This window comes from Chrysoperla carnea, chromosome 1, assembly GCF_905475395.1.
Source record: "Chrysoperla carnea chromosome 1, inChrCarn1.1, whole genome shotgun sequence".
NCBI classification, from domain to species: domain Eukaryota; kingdom Metazoa; phylum Arthropoda; class Insecta; order Neuroptera; family Chrysopidae; genus Chrysoperla; species Chrysoperla carnea.
The window spans coordinates 101,189,104-101,205,998 of NC_058337.1; the positions used below are offsets into that span (position 1 = coordinate 101,189,104).

Sequence of the window (16,895 nt, forward strand, 5' to 3'; positions counted from 1 at the left end):
TTTGTTTAAACTATGTTATATGTATATATTTTTATATAGATAAGTGTTTTTTTTTATAAATATAAATTTATAAGATTAAATTTTTCAATGCCGTCGGCTTTTTTTTTTTTTTTTTTCTTTTTTACTTTATTTTTGCAAATATTTATTTACAGAGTGATTTGCAATGATTATTAAAAAATCACTAATATTTTTATTGGATTTTGTTGTAATGTTTGAGTGTCTTGTACAGGGCTACCAACTATACTTTATAATTAACATATCCTATCTTAACTGTGATGCGTACAACGAACACTCACATGGGTTATTAATTACTGAGCTATTCATCGATACTTTAAAGCAAAACACCAAATATAAGGATCACTTTAAAAAGGTTAATGTTGTTATGCATAACTTTTTTAAAGAAATCTTATGTGTACCTAAATCCATACCTAATTCGGCAATTAATTTAGAGTTGGGAACGAAAAGTGTGGAATATCTTTGTATACAGAAAGCTATAAATTATCGTTACAGAGTACAAACCAGCGACAAAAATCTGCAAATAAACTGTATGAATGAAGAATCAATGGGTAAGCTGGATGAATTATTGGATGAACGAGGGCTGAATGAGTTGCACGAATGTAATAAATTATTAACAAAAAAAATAATTAAACAACTTGCTCTTAGTGAGTACCTGAGTGATATCAGCGTAAAGGAATCCTTGCAAATATTCACTATGTTACACCACTACGAGCAAGGAGCAAGGTATCTGAGTATAAGTGAGAGGAGTGAAAGGTATGTGATTGCAAGTTTTCGTATGTATGGGTTTAAATGGAACAGCAAGAAAGAAGAGGGTGTTAGAGTGTGTGCCATGTGTGACGCGGTTGAAAGTATAAAACACTTGATAGAAGATTGTCCTGGAACTGCAGGTGTAGAAAGAGATGAGCTTATTCGCCTAAACATATACTCTGCCACAGATATTTTGAATGTCTCCGAACAGGCTAAAATAAAACCCGTGGTAGCCTACCTTAAACACATCTTAAAAAAAAGGGAGTCGTACATCAAATGAAGCCGTCTATGTTTCCATTTTTATATTAGAATGATTATTTTCATTAAAATTTTTTTTTTTTTATGTCCGTCTTTGTATAATTTCTATTGCAATTAATGTTTTATTTCTATTATTAATATTATTTTTGTTATTTATTTTATTTTTAAGTTTTCATTTTGATTGATACAAGTTTATTTTCTTTTATTTATTGTATAAATTGATTTTTTACGTCAAATAAAGTTAAATATATATATATATATATAAAGCAAAACAGAACTTAAATAGGATAAAACTATTTTTTACTGCTTATCGATGATTTTCCACTTTTTATATCATATGTATATGAATTATATCAAGGTATATTAAGTTTAGTCTCAAGTTTGTAATGCTTAAAAATATTGATGCTACGAGCAAAATTTTGTTATAGGTATCCATAAAATCCTTTGCCGGTTGTCCATTCGTCTGTCCGTCTGTTTGTCTATCTGTTTGGACACGATAACTAAAAAACGAAAAGAGATATCAAGCTCAAATTTTTATAGCGTGCTCAGAACTTGAAAAGTGAAGTAGATGAGCAACATAGGTCAATTGGATCTTGGGTACGTAAGATCCATCCGATAAACCGTTAGAGATAGAACACAAGCTTAAATGTAAAAAAGTTCTTTGTAAAAAAAATAAACAACTTTTGTTTGAAACATTTTTTCGAAATCATCACTGTTTACCCGTGAGTTAATTAAGTTAATATAGTTTGTATTATATGGTATTATCAGCTTTGTGTGTGTGACATCACTATCGTGTTATATTTCTACGGCTGTGGCTATCTAAGAGTGACTGTCTTCCTTTACTCACATGACGTAAACAAACAAACGATTGTGTAATCAACGCTGTCTACACATGGTATTTCAACAATTAATTAAGTAAATTGTTTGTTTTCACTTGTTATTGATATTAATTTAAGTTATTTGAAAAAATTGTTTGATTTTAGCTGAGATAACTGGCTTTCAATACTTATTAGAAAAAGTTACATTTTAAATTGGTAATCACAAAGGCTAAATTACAGGATAGATTCGCAGGGAGGAGATAGGTTTCAGAAATGTGACCACGTGCAATAGAGCGGGTGGGAAGTAAAAAATCAAAAAATTTTTGGGACGTAATTTATGGATTAAATGGTATATCACACTTTAATCGTACATCGAATTCAAGAATTTCAAAAGAACTTTTTTGGCAATTCGATGTAGAATTGCTGGAATACTTTGTAAATAAAGTCCGTACAGGTGACTCACTGAAAAAATTGTTTTTTACTTTTTAGTGCAACAAAAGTTCCAGAAGTATTTTTACTTTTTTGTTTTTGTTTGATATTAGTCAGCCCGCTTCTAATCACTGCTATACGGAGGTTAAAATCGATAACATAAAAAAGTAAGCTAGCTCTAAGATATTGACTTTCAAGATTGCTACAAATACTCATTCTAACCCACTCAATATTTTCTTTAGAATATTATAAAGATTACAAGAAAACATATATAGAGCAAAAAAGAAAATTGAATTTCACTTTCGTTAAAAGCATTTGATAATTTAATGTTTATTGTTTTGACGTTCCAAAACTTTTACTTTCAAGTGTTTAAATTTCAAGGGATTACTGTAGAGTCTATGCTATTGCTAAAATATATCGACCGTGAGCTAGACCTATGTAGCTAGAATATCTCATCGCCTATACTGAAGTGATTCTTTTTGTGTGCCATTTGAAGGAAGATTTATAAGGGTTGCTTTATTTAAAGCTCGGTGTTCGAATTTATGGAAATACAGACCCGTATGGCTAGAAATATATGACCGCCCATACTGAAGTGAGTCTTTTTGTGTGCCATTTGAAAGATTTATAATGGTCGCTTTAATTAAAGCTCACTTTTCGAATTTATGGAAATACAGACCCATATGGTTAGAAATATATGACCGCCCATACGGAAATGAGTCATTTTGTGTGCCAGTTGAAGAAGGATTGATAAGAGTCGCTTTAATTAAAGCTCGATTTTCGTAATTAATGGAAATACAGACCTATATAACTAGAAATATATGACTGCCCATATTGACGTGAGTCTTTTTGTGTGCCATTTAAAGAAGGATTGATAAAGGTCGCTTTAATTAAAGTTCGCTTTTCGAATTTATGGAAATACAATTTTATTGTTTCAATTTTCTGGTTTTTTTTTCTTGTTATTTAGATTAAAACAATGTCATTGGCAATTTACGAAAATAAGTGACACAAAGATAAGGAAATCGTCGAAAGGGAAGAAAAAAAAATTCTTTTCGAAACACGAAAATTGAAAAAATTGATTTTCCTAAATTCGTCATTCGAATTATGATTAAAATCTTATTACCGAATTTACCCTTTTCAACTTCCAAATGATAGACTAAAAGGATCGTGAATATAATGCTTCATAATGAGCTCACGGTATAATTCAAACAAGAGCACGTAATTGTTAATGTATTTTATTTTATAATAATAATAATTACATTGTGACAAAAAACATCTTTATATATTTATCTTTCATTTGAAATACAAGACTTTTTTTGCTGCAGGTTTTAGACACAGACGTTACGTTGTTTGTCTAATTCAGGGCTTCTTAAACTTTTGTAATTCACGACCCCATTTATAATTGCGAGTTTCTTGACGACCCCATACAAATACAAAAGAAAAATAAATTAATATTTTTTGATGATTTATTTATTAGGTAACAATATACATATACATATGAAAATATATAAGTTTAGAATTCGTTTTGAAACATACAAAAATCTAAAATTAAAAATTGCACAAAAAATTATAAAATTGTATTTATTATAGTTTCAAAAATAAAAGTGGATTCTGACCGTCTTAATTCTCTCGAATATATTCAAGTAGTTGCGTGGTAAGTATTAAAATTAAAGTATAAGTTAAAAATTTAATGAGATGGATGTGCCTGTTTTTTATTGCATAACAAATCAAATCTTGGTGGAATGTTTGAAACTGCTGGACGTAAGACCTCTTCAACATTTTTTATCGCTGAACGATATTGGGATTTAATATGTGTTAAAGCTGTTTCTTTAGCAATAATACCTAGAAATTTTGTTGATAATTATTTCTCGGGATTATTTCGGCTTTTAGAGGTTGACAAAAATAAATGTATATTTTTTATTAATTCCAATAACATTTCATAATTCATAGTAAATGTTATTCAAGTTATTATAATACTCTTTATAGAAATGCAGGTACAAACAATCTTTCCGAACTAGAAGATTTTATGATATATTTATCTACGATAATTGTTATTTTATCTTTATAACAATAATTTTACAAGTTAAAAAACATTTTCTGTTAAATTGTATTTTTACCTCTCGCGACCCCAGAATTTTGCTACGCGACCCCAAATGGGGTCACGACCCATAGTTTAAGAAGCCCTGGTCTAATTGAAAATTATATTCGTAAAAACATTATTTAATTTTATGTTTTCATTTAATGTTATATTCTAATGCCGTGTTCACACTGTACAAAATAAAAATGATATTGTAAATTGGATACGCAGAACCCAGGTCTATATACAGTTGAACCTGGTGAAGTAAGACATAAAGAGACCTGCAATTTTGTCCACTTATAGAAGTATTCCACTTACCAAGTACCTCAGATATTCAGGTATAAATGAATATCTGTCTCCATTAATAGACATCAGAAGACAGGTTATTTAAGTTATAGAGGTGCGATTATTAAATAAAAGAACGTATTATCAATATCATTGTTGGTAAAAAAATTATGAACATCGAGCCTTCGCGCGAAATCGTGTGCCTTTTCTTTTATCATAGGTCCACTTGCCGGTACTTGCTTGGCCATGTTAGCAAACACTATTCAAACGCAGGATATTCTGATAAACGTACACATTTTTATTTTCCTTGTCTTTCAGATCATTGTGATTGAATTTTATCTTTATTCTGAATTATTCTACAAAAAGTAGATTTTGGCACATTAAATTCGACACAGATTTCATCGTGTGTCTTCCCACTTTCATAAACAGACATTAACTTCAGTTTTTTCACGCATTGATAACGGTTTGAGCCATCCTTTCGGCATTTTTCAAATAAACATCCGTATGATAGATAAGCAAAACTAAAACTTGAGGCTCAAAATTAGTTTATTGCGGAAATTGCGGGTAGAATCAAAATAAATAAAGTAAACAAATAAATAAAGCGATGTTATGTCAGTTCTCAGTTACAGAGGTTAACGCATATAAATTCACTCTCTGTCTCAGTTTTAGACGTAACTATGACGATAAAATCGAAAGAACGAATCTCAGATATAGAGGTTTTCCTTTGCTCCACTAACAGAGGTAATTCAGTGCCAAAGTGGGGACCCCAGCATGAGTTTTAGTTATGGAGGTTTCTCACTTATCCAGGTCCCATTTATATAAATTCCACTGTAATAAATAATAATGAGATTTTACCTCCCTTCCTAATCAGTTACTTCGTTATTATCCAAGCGACGATATTGTGATCAATTTACCGCCCCATTAATTATAATTGATCAGACTGCCGCTGTCTGGATTCGAACCCGCAACGTCCCAGTCTAAGTAGTCAAACGATTAAATTAAAATTATCAAATTAATCAAATTATCTAACTTTCTCTCATTATTATTACTTAAATAAGCCAGTCCTTTTGATAGACCATGAAGAAAATTCAAGTTTGAAAATTTGGACCGCATTTTGTCAATTGATTCTTGTACAGAAAGCTTATGAGTTAATATTCCAAATGTTGCCAGAAGCAATTCTTGTATATCCCCTCCCCATTCACAGAAACAGTCCAAGGTCAATTTTTGTCAGTCAAATGTCAAGTAAAGTTTCCCTTTTTTGAGTCATTTCACTTCCAACTTTTTAACTGTACTACAATTTTCGTCTGAACTAATTTTATGATAAGAGTTACATTTTGCTGAAAATCACGAAAAACCTGATTTAATGACCTTTGATATCGTCCAAATTTTTTCCCAAATCTCGGATCGATGAGGACTTTTTAAATTTCATTCATGATGGTGTTTTGAACAATCCTACCCAATTTCAAGCGATTGCGAATTTTTGTATCTTCATAAATATTTTATTTTTTACTTAATGTAACAGGGTAAATAGAGACCATTAAAAATGCATCCTGTATATTGAAAAGAATAAAAATTTTAATATCGATAATAATAATATTTTTATCTCCGTTTTATGTAGGTACGTTTTTACATAATATCGATTCATTTATTTAAGCGTGTTGTCTGTCATACAAGTACATATATTCATAATTCCACAATGCGTGTAAGTATTTAAAGTACATAATAATATAACTAACAATCGTGTTTCGTGAGACATTATATTCTAACTTCATTCGACATACAGTCATTACATTTTACATACGATACAAATACAATATACATACATTCATGTTCGCTTTTTGTTATTCTGTGTTAATATTATAGGTATTGCGAACACAAAGTAGGTACATTATAAACTTATTACATTATAGAATTATTTATATAATAGGGTAAAATGTTGTACCTTAAATGCAATTTACCTTAGTTGGGTCATTCTTTAGTTTCTTAAAAGATATTACTATCTTGATATGTTTAAATCAGTCATATACAAGTGAAAACAAAATTTAAAAAACCCCCGACATATGTGACTTAATTCTTGTAAACTTGTAGTCTTCAAACTTAGCTATAAAATGTTCTCAATCAAGTCGGTTCGACCGTTTAGGGGTACGATACCACTGAGAAACACACAGACGCACAAATAAACACTTAAAACTTATAACACTTCTTCTTAAATCAATATCAAGTGATGTCAAGGACATCAGATGAGATGAAAAGGGTACTTATAGGGAGCTATCATTTTTCAGGACAAATTTTTGGAGTTATTTTAATTGAAATTGAAGTATTTGAGTTGAGTTTGTTCTTTTAAATTATTGTTTTGATTTACCTAATTATTTTACCATTTCACTTTTCGAAATGAATTGAGCCAAGTTTATTTGACCATTCATTTCCATAGTAATTATTTATATGTTAAAATTATATATCATGCTTTTTCCAAACTGAATTGATTTTGAAGATCATCGTCAATTTTTTAGTTTTTTCGGGTGGGTAGGTAATCCTATGCTCGCACTTAAAACAAATATATAAATGTAAATTGTGATTCTAGGTACGATTCTTTCTCATAATACCATTGATTTTTTCAGTTTTTCCAATAAATTTTATTTGTTTACATTTTCATTTTATTAAAATTTAATAAATGTATAAAAAATGTATGAAAACGGAAATTTAAAAAGTATTTTATCGTATCTTCAATTTTCCATTAAAACTTTTCGATTTTAGAATTTAAAAAAAAGAAAAACATTTATATTTCATTTAAAGAAATGAACGTGCAAATACCGACAGTAATTTATTAATGTTCGCCTTCGGCTCATTATTAATTTATTTTTAAAAACTTCTAACTATACAAAAAGAAATTAATATGATGAATTTCAATTTTTAAATTCCGATATTAAGTTGTATAGTGTTATAAATATATCGGTCGATGCAAAATTGTAACAGAAGACCATTTTCTTGAAACAATGGGTACAATTATATCGATTTTCTTGAAACAACAAAATTGAAAAAAATAAATATAAGTTTAAAAATATTAAAAAAACACGCTTTTATAACTAGCTGAACTAAAGGATAGAAAATCATTATAAAATATCTTAAAAAGCACCCCAATCTTTTTTACGATAAATAGATTTTTTTTTCAATTTAAAGAAATTATTTTCTACCTTTTATATATATGCATGAAGAAGGTGCACTCAGCCTCTGAAATTGAAGAGCTGATAGATGAAATTATCATCGGAAAGGTGGTAAAACACATATATGGTATCACAATGGGCTCTATAGCCTAAGTGTGTCCTTCGTGGACAGCCAATATAGCCTAACCTAGCCTAACCTACTATTAGTTATTTTGTGTTTTTTGTAGTTTTTTAGACTATTACCTATTTATCATAAAAGTAAAAATATAGTAGAAGCGCAAATAAATGTATATATTTTCAGATATGGGAATCGTTAATCCTGGAAATCTTGATCAGGATAATCAAATAATCTTATCAAATTATTGTATTGCCATTGATTCATGATAAGTATGTCAAATTTTGAGTTAATGCGAAGTTTTGAAAGGGGTCAAAATTTACGTGCTATATTTTTTTACGTGCAGGAAAAATATCTGGCGCTCTATCACACATTGCCAATAATATTTCACTGTTTACTGACTAGTACTAGACCGTTTTTTGGATATTAAAGAAGCTAAATCATAAAAATCTGATCTTTTCGCGATAATATCTATATGAAATACTCTTATATCAGCGTCTTTCCATAATTTAAAGCAGATTCTTCGCTTGAAAAAACTGCTAAGCACTACTTATTCTATCATTTTATCTTCCATATATGGTATGAGGAGTATGTATCAAAACAATGCTTACGAATAAAACAAAACAAAAAAATACTGCCATCATAAAACCCAAAGCTAATTGCTTACAATACTATTAATTATTTTATATACATTTTTAAATTAAGGATATTCGATTAAGAATGAAGGTCATTTCACGATATGGGGCATGGAGGTTAGAACGTAGAAAGTAGAACGATCGCTGTAGGAAATAGTATCCCAGAAATACGGACAAAATAAGTGAGGCACTGCGATCGGTAAGTTGTCTCAATAAAAGCGGGCTGTTGTGCGCTAATTTGAAATTTGTACATTATGCAAATTATGAAATTTGTACCAATTTGTACTTCGCAGATACTACTCGACGACAGCGCGACTGGTGGCTGAAAAACGAATTATAAATTCTACAAATTTTCAGGGACAAGCGCGCTAATGCTTTAGCGCGTAGCGATCGTTCTCCTTCTCTCTAATTTTTTCAAATTTTCAAATTTTTTACTTTGATTTATCCACATATTTATTATTATTACTTTTTGTTATTGTTTACTTTTAATCATGCATACGATATTTATTTACATCATGGTCTCTCAATTTTTATTCATTGTCGATTCAAAAAGAGCTTGATATGTTCTCCTAAAATTTAGGTCAAGATGTTGTTTGCTTTTCTTGGAATTTTTTGATAATACATTTTGTATGAGCTGTATTATTGGAAAGTTTCATTAAAATCCATTCAATAGTTTTTGCGTATCGGTTCCACCGTAGTTGATAAACTTTTTAGTTTTAAATTAAAAATTTAAAGAAAATAATGAATCATTACCACTAGAATAATAAAACTTATTAGTGGTTATTGACAATCATTCTTTATTGAAAATATATTGATTTACGGATGATTCGAATAACCTTAATTCAATATGATGTTTAAATGTAATACAAACCATTCTTTCTTTACTCGTCAAATAAAAAAATTTAAAAATAAATACAGTAGCAAAAATAAAAGAAACATATTTTATAATAATAAAATAAAAAACTTGACTTGATCTTTTGCACACAAAGACACAATTTAATTATAAGTAACATTTTGTAGCCATAAATGGACATAAAATCAGCGAATATCTACTTCTTCATATATGTAACGTGCAGCAGTAAAGGTACTTGTATATTATATTTGTAAAATTGTAGTTAAACAATCGATGTTTTTTTTTTTAAGTATACACTTTTAATTTTAGTTTATTGTTTGAACTACATTTGTGTCAAGTGGTTTGCTCAAAACGATTTTATAAATTACGTTCTAGGATGTTGAACAAATATTGAATAGCGATCGCGTCTTTTGCTGTTAGAAGAGCAGAGTAAAGGACAAAATTCTTTAAATAATGTTAGCTTGCGGTTTTTGGATTCGATATGAGCTATTAACGACATAAAGTTTCTAAAAACTTATTAAGGATGTTGTCTCCGTAAAATATTGTAAAAATGTTTTGGACTATATGTTTGTCATAGTATTCGCACCGTGCGTGAGTTTTATAGGAGGCGTTTCTATGGTAACGATACACTTCTTTAATTATATAATTATATGAATGCATATGATATATAATTGTATGGATTGCATTTATGACTTACATTGTAAATTTGATATTATTGTCTCACAAATTTAAATCAATAATTATGATAATTTACATTTAAAAAATAATATTTGTGCAATTTGATTCCTTATTTTCACTATTTTTAATGCATTAAGTTTAATAATTTTAATTTGACATTTTCTATAACATTAACATTTTAATTTGACATTTTCTATAACATTAACATGTAAAGAACTGCAAATTAGTCATAATAGCCTCCTTTATCGCCAAAATTTTCCACTGGAAGTATTGGCATCGATTTTATTGTACCTATCATGACTACGCACACAACGAATATACGCTTGCCGTCAAATAATGTGTTATTTTTAACTCTAATGTATCACGCAACTATTTGTCATAATTAATATTCTGTACCAAGAGCTATGTCAATATAGATATCTCTCTTTAACCACCAATACTTTAACTGTATAGTTGTTTCTGTTCAACATGGATTAATTTTGCATTATTGTATTTCAATAATGAAACGGTCAATAATTTTGTTTTTTTGTTTTAAATTCAGATCAAATGCATTTGACGGTCAGAATATTTTTATATCAGCCTCTCCTGTGCTTTCCATGTTAATTACCACAATCTTAAAAACATTTATTTCAAGTTGGAGACTAGTGTAATTGTTTTATAATATGTCTGAAGTAATACTCATCCAGAAAAAAAAACAAGGGGGTCAAGTTAGAGCTACGCTTGGCGAAATTCTGGCAAATTTTGGCTTGGCGGCCAAGATTTTGTCAGTTCTCTAGCCTAGTCTTGGTCCAAGGATAGACAACCACAAGTTTGGTTCATGAGTAACCCGTGCAAGTCTTGGTCCAAGGTTGACTAACCATATTAAAACCCCGTCATGATCTAAGCATGGGTCAATATAGGTGTCCGAAGCTAGATTTCTCAGTGATGGGCGAAACATGGCCTCTTTTTTCAACTCTGAGAACTCATATATTGAAAAAATATTTTATATAAATTAGCGCAAAAATAATACGTAGAGTTCGTACAAAACGAAGTGGCACCGAGCAAGAGAGAGTGTAGATACGAGTGCACATACATATACATCATACACTCTCTCTTGCTCGGTGCCACTTCGTTTTGTACGAACTCTATTGCTTATTGACCACCCGGTATATGGAATGCTTTTTAACATGAAATCAAAACAAGTAATTTTTTTTTAAATAAAAACTGCAGATATATAGATATTTTTAAAATTGTTTTAATTGTTTTTTTATTATTTACCTTGTTTGGTTAAATTGCTTCTCTGAAATAAAACTGTTTTTAAATAAAAATGTAAATATGTTAATTTTTTATGGGTATCGATTAATTCCATCATCAAGGACATGAAAAACAGATTAACATTCTCTTTTCTTATTCTCAAAGACATGGAAATGAGATTAAAAGTTGGCGCTTTTTATGCAAACAATTAATCTCGTAAGAAATATTGAAAATTTGTAAGAATTAAAATTTGCATATTTGTACAAAAAATAAAACAGTAGTTATTTTGGGAAAATTCTATAGTTTTGACAGTTAGTAATTCTCATCACCTAGAAATTGTTTTTTAGATTAAATTAGAACGGTAAACAGATTGTCGAAAAAATCACAAAACGTTTTCTGTATAGTCTTAATGCGAGGGCATTACCTCCTCATTTTTCCTCCGCTTTTAACTTTTATAATTGTATCAATGACGGGCTAGTTAGATCAGTAATCTATTGACTCCGTGTGTAGTCATTATAGGAGAATCAGGTGGACGCCAGCGCTTCCAGTGAATAATTTTGTCGATAAAGGAGGCTGTTATGACTAATTTTCATTTTTTTACTTGTAAATAGTATAGCCAAAATAAAATTATTGAAAAATAACAATCAATTAAACTTGTTGCATTAAAAATTGTAAAAAAAGGAACGAAATAAAATTTTTTACTGCAACTCCTACTTATTTAAATTTGTTAGAAATTAGTTTTTTAATGTAAACCTACATATATATGCATATATCATCCATACGTTTATTAGTCCATCCATACAATTATATTAATAAAGTAGTGTGTAATATCTATGGTAACTGCCTGAAATATAACTCATGCAAGGAATGAATTGCGAAATTTTTGTCTTTTCTCGTATACATTTTTTTTTCAAGAATATTGTCCATAACTGTGCCAAACACAAAATTTGTAAAGACAAGGTCAACTTGACTATAATGTTAATATCAAACCGCCATTTCCGTTCTACTTTCCTGATTTTCCATTAAATAATCTATTTTTCAACATTAATTTCATTCAACAGTGTTCTGATGCCTTTTTCTTGATAAAACTTTTTAGACTATATAAGTTAAAACAGTTCTATATGTGATTATTTTGCGACTGAAAGTTATTAAAAAAACCTTTTATTTTAGAATGTGTTGTTTATACATCGTACGCTCATAATAAAGTGAAATTTCAAAGCTTTTTTTTTGTCTGCCTTTCCGAGGAAGCAAAATTTAGGTTTCAACCGTGGCTCGAGTATCAAATTTATATATGAAAATATAATTTTAAGCTTCGGGTTGTCTACCATTTTCTTTGTCGCCGTGTATTATTAAAACAAAGTTAATGGCAAAAAAGTGACTTACTTAGTATGCGAATGTCGAAGGGATCGAAAAATGATTTTGTTTCTTACACTCCTGTTTTCAGCCCTTTCTACGGTTGCATCGGGCATTTTTTCCCGTATTTTGTAACTGTCGTATTTTGTATTCAGTATCTGTTCACGGTCAATTATCTTAGCAATTTCAAGTTACTGACTCTTCATTTGTTAATTTTATTAATAGTTACATTAATGACGTAGTTTGGTTTTAAAAATAAAAAAATTCCCTTAAAGATTGAATGGAAAAAAATTTAATAAAAACAAGAACTTGACATCTTACAAATTTACACAATCTTATATAGAAAAACATATTAATTTAATTAACACTTAAATATAATTAATTAATACGTACCTATATAAAAAATATGTATTTATATTGTATACAAATAAATTAATTAGTAATGGTTGAAAACATTTATAATTAATTTATAATACAACAATTGAAGAAAAGGATCATGGATCAAGGTTACGAATTTCATGTATTTATACAAAATTTAATTTTATATAAATACATGAAAACTTAGGTACATAATTATTTGATTAATTAAATAATAAATGTATATTATATACGTCAATAATGTACTTCAAGAGCTTAGAGCTTTATTACGAAAACTCAATATCAAGTGTGTTAACCCTTTTACTAATAATTGAATATTCATTTATTTAATTAATTTTTTATTAGTCATAATATAATTATGTGTGTATACCAAAAAAAAAAAAAAAAAAAAAAAAATTAAATATTAAGTATGAATTAGCAAAAGATATGATGAAAAAAAAAAACTTAACAAAAAGAAAACCGACTGCAAAAGAAAAAATTTTCCAAAACAAATTAATATGCACTAAAATGTAAAAAAAAAAACGATATAATAATGCAGTTAAAGTTATTGTTTTTTTTTTTGGAGTCGGTGTCAGCCAAGCTAATGTAGCAAACTGTTCTGTCAGAGTTGTTTCCTTGGCTGACACCGACTCCAAAAATAATAATTTTAACTGCATTATATTATAGCGTTATTTTTTTTACTTTTTAGTGCATATTAATTTGTTTTGGAAAAGTTTTTCTTTTGAAGTCGATTTTTTTTTGGTCAAAACTTCTATCAAAATTTAACCAAAAGAAGTAATAATATATTATTAAAAATATTTTTTATTAAAATTCACCAATAATATTACGATTCAGAACTGTGTCAATCTTTCTATCATTGAAATCTTTCATATGAATAGTAAAATTTACCCAATAACAAACATACTATGTCCACTTACTGTGAAGGGGAAAAGCAATACCGCCCTAACAAATAATATTATAATGCGGAATTTAGAATAAAGCACTTCAAACAAGAGGAATTGTTTAACCCTTTTAAAAAGGAATCAAAATGGAGATGTTTTTTTATGCAAATATTCAAGGTCTCATGAATTTAATGTAATGGTATATTCACATCAGTTAGCAAAAAACTACCTATATTGAAATTAAAAGTACAGTTTAATAAAAATGTTATTGGCTTTTTGTTGAATTTATTTATTCGAATTATATTTTTCAAACCCGAAATAAAAATAATGTCCATTTGAATATGGGCTGTCCACGAAGGACACACATAGAGCCCATTGTGATGCCATATAGGTGTTTTACCACCTTTCCACTGATAATTTATTTATCAGCTCCTCAATTTCAGAGGCTGAGTGCACCTCCTTCATGCATATACCATGCACTACACCAGCCCATCACAACTATTAATTAAATTAATTTTGTTGCGACGGCGGGAATCGAACCCGCTACCCTATGCATATCGCGGACGGAATTGGTTACGCCTTAACCATCTGAGCTAATAGGACGACTTCCATTTGAATATAATAATCCATCCGTTTTTAGCCAACATAGCTAGAGAACTATACTATGGGAAATATCCTGACAACAACATCATGTTAGTGCGAAAATTATTACTCAAATTGATCCATTATTATTGGATTGAACCCCATTATAAAATTATATTTTTCAAATTAAAAATGTAAGTTATCCTCTTTTTCAATAATACAGTCGATTTATTTCACGAACCATCGAAAAAATTTAAATCAAGGTAAGCTTTGTGGAAACATAGACTGTTTGATGAGTATAAGCAAATTATATTCCGTTCCAGATGTAAACTTGTTTCTATTTGATTCTATTCAACAAACAGTCAATGTTTTCAGAAAATTTTTCTTCTTTACATTTGTTTATAGGTGAAACCTCTATGATGCTTGCTTTAATAATAAATCATATAATATTTAACAATTTTTAAATATTTTTTATTGTCTAAGAAAGAGAATGGAATTTTCTTTTTTGCGTTTTCATATTTTTAATAAAAGCAACAAATGTGCTAAGTTATTCAGCGGATAATTATCTGGCATTCAGTACAGAAAGATTCCGTAAATAGGAATGTTAACGCAGATTGACACCCATCAACAAATTTTAAGTACAATAATAAACCACTCTTCTATCATAGCATCAAGGTTAAACAAAACTTCATTTTAAGGAAGTTCCCTCACCAGTAATAGAAAAAAATAAATTAGTAGAAAATAATCCAAATATTTAGTATGTTGTAGTTAACGATACATATTATTAAATAAAAAAAAAATTTGGGTATCTTATCGATCAATTAAGAGAGTAATTAATTAATTAAAAATACACTGAATAACATAGCATGATATGAGGATGGTATGTTATTTAGTGTATTTTTAATTAATAAAAACTCTCTTAATTGATCGATAAGATACCCAAATTTTTTTTTTTTTTTTGATTTTATAATATGTATCGTTAACTACAACATTAAAACTTCTACACTAAAAATTCGGATCCTTATCTACTAATTTATTTTTTTCTATTACTGGCGAGGGAACATCCTTAAGATAGACGAGTCCAAAAGTAAGGTAAATAATAAATTTAATTTTGTTATTAGAACTCTAGATAGGTTTCTACAGGTATTGGATTGACCATATACAGACAGAGTCGCATTTGTAGGATTGATAAAGGTTTTGGTAACAAAGAAAAATGAGGCACTAATAATCAAGGCTCAAATGTCGAATTTATGATAATCTAGTTTTTCGACTTTTGAGCACTTTAGAATGATTAGAAATTGTTAATATGAGGCGCCCAGGCACAATGCTGAACATAAAGAAATAGAAGAAACTTTTAAAAAAACACCACAAATCCACACATTTCAATTGAACGTTACCCCAACCATTCCCAGCCTATCCTATTTATTAGTAATTTATGTAACCTTAAATATTAAAAAAAGAAATTGCTTCTAAAATTATTTACATATTTAAATAAATAAAAATATATAATGAACATGAAGGATTCATTTTTCAAAATATTGTGACAAAACAATAATTATTTATATTATATACAATTATTGTTTATATGTAAACAATAAAATATGATGTATAATAATAAAAACGTTTATGTAAAATTAAATTTTACTAGTTGTTCGTATATTTATTTACGTGCTGATGACTAAAAACATTTTCGTTAAGAATTTAATTAATTTTGAATGTTTGTTTGTTCACTGTTACTAACGGTGAATTTTAGAAAATCATTAAATACAAAATAAAATATTTTAAATATGAAGTGATTCTATTTTGTCTAAAATCGTACAACGAATTTAAAAATTAAAAAAAAAAATGGTTCAGAAGTTTTATTTGGTTGTTTATTTAAAACATTAATATTTAGTTGATATTTTGAACGTTGCACAAAATAAATCCATAATCAAATTTAAAACTTTCACAAACACACTTTCGATTTGATAACATGGACTCGAGCTGTCACTACCAAATAGCCATAATAAAAGTATTAATTTACAAAGCCGGTAATTTCTTAATATTTTTCGATTTTCAAGCATATGTCAACTTAATAAAAAAACTTTTAACAAAAAGAAAACCAACTTCAAAAGAAAAACTTTTCCAAAATAAATTAAAAAGTAACGATAATATAATGTAGTTAAAATTATTGTTATTTTTGGAGTCGGTGTCAGCCAAGCTAATGTAGAAAACTATTCTGTCAGAGTTGTTTCCTTGGCTGACACCGACTCCATAAATAACAATAATTTTAACTACATTATATTATCGTTACATTTTAATTTATTTTGGAAAAGTTTCTCTTTTGAAGTCGGTTTTCTTTTTGTTAAAAGTTTTTTTATTTTGTGATTTTTTGTGAATCTGAAGTACACTAACTAA

The 16,895-nt window shown here is 28.5% G+C and overlaps 1 protein-coding gene across 4 annotated transcripts in view; it reads left to right on the forward strand.

The window, feature by feature from the left end:
- The window catches only part of LOC123290556 (retinoic acid receptor RXR-alpha-B), a 148,871-nt gene that overhangs the window by 65,783 nt on the left and 66,193 nt on the right, over nt 1-16,895 (forward strand). The gene's annotated exons all lie outside the window — the stretch shown is intronic.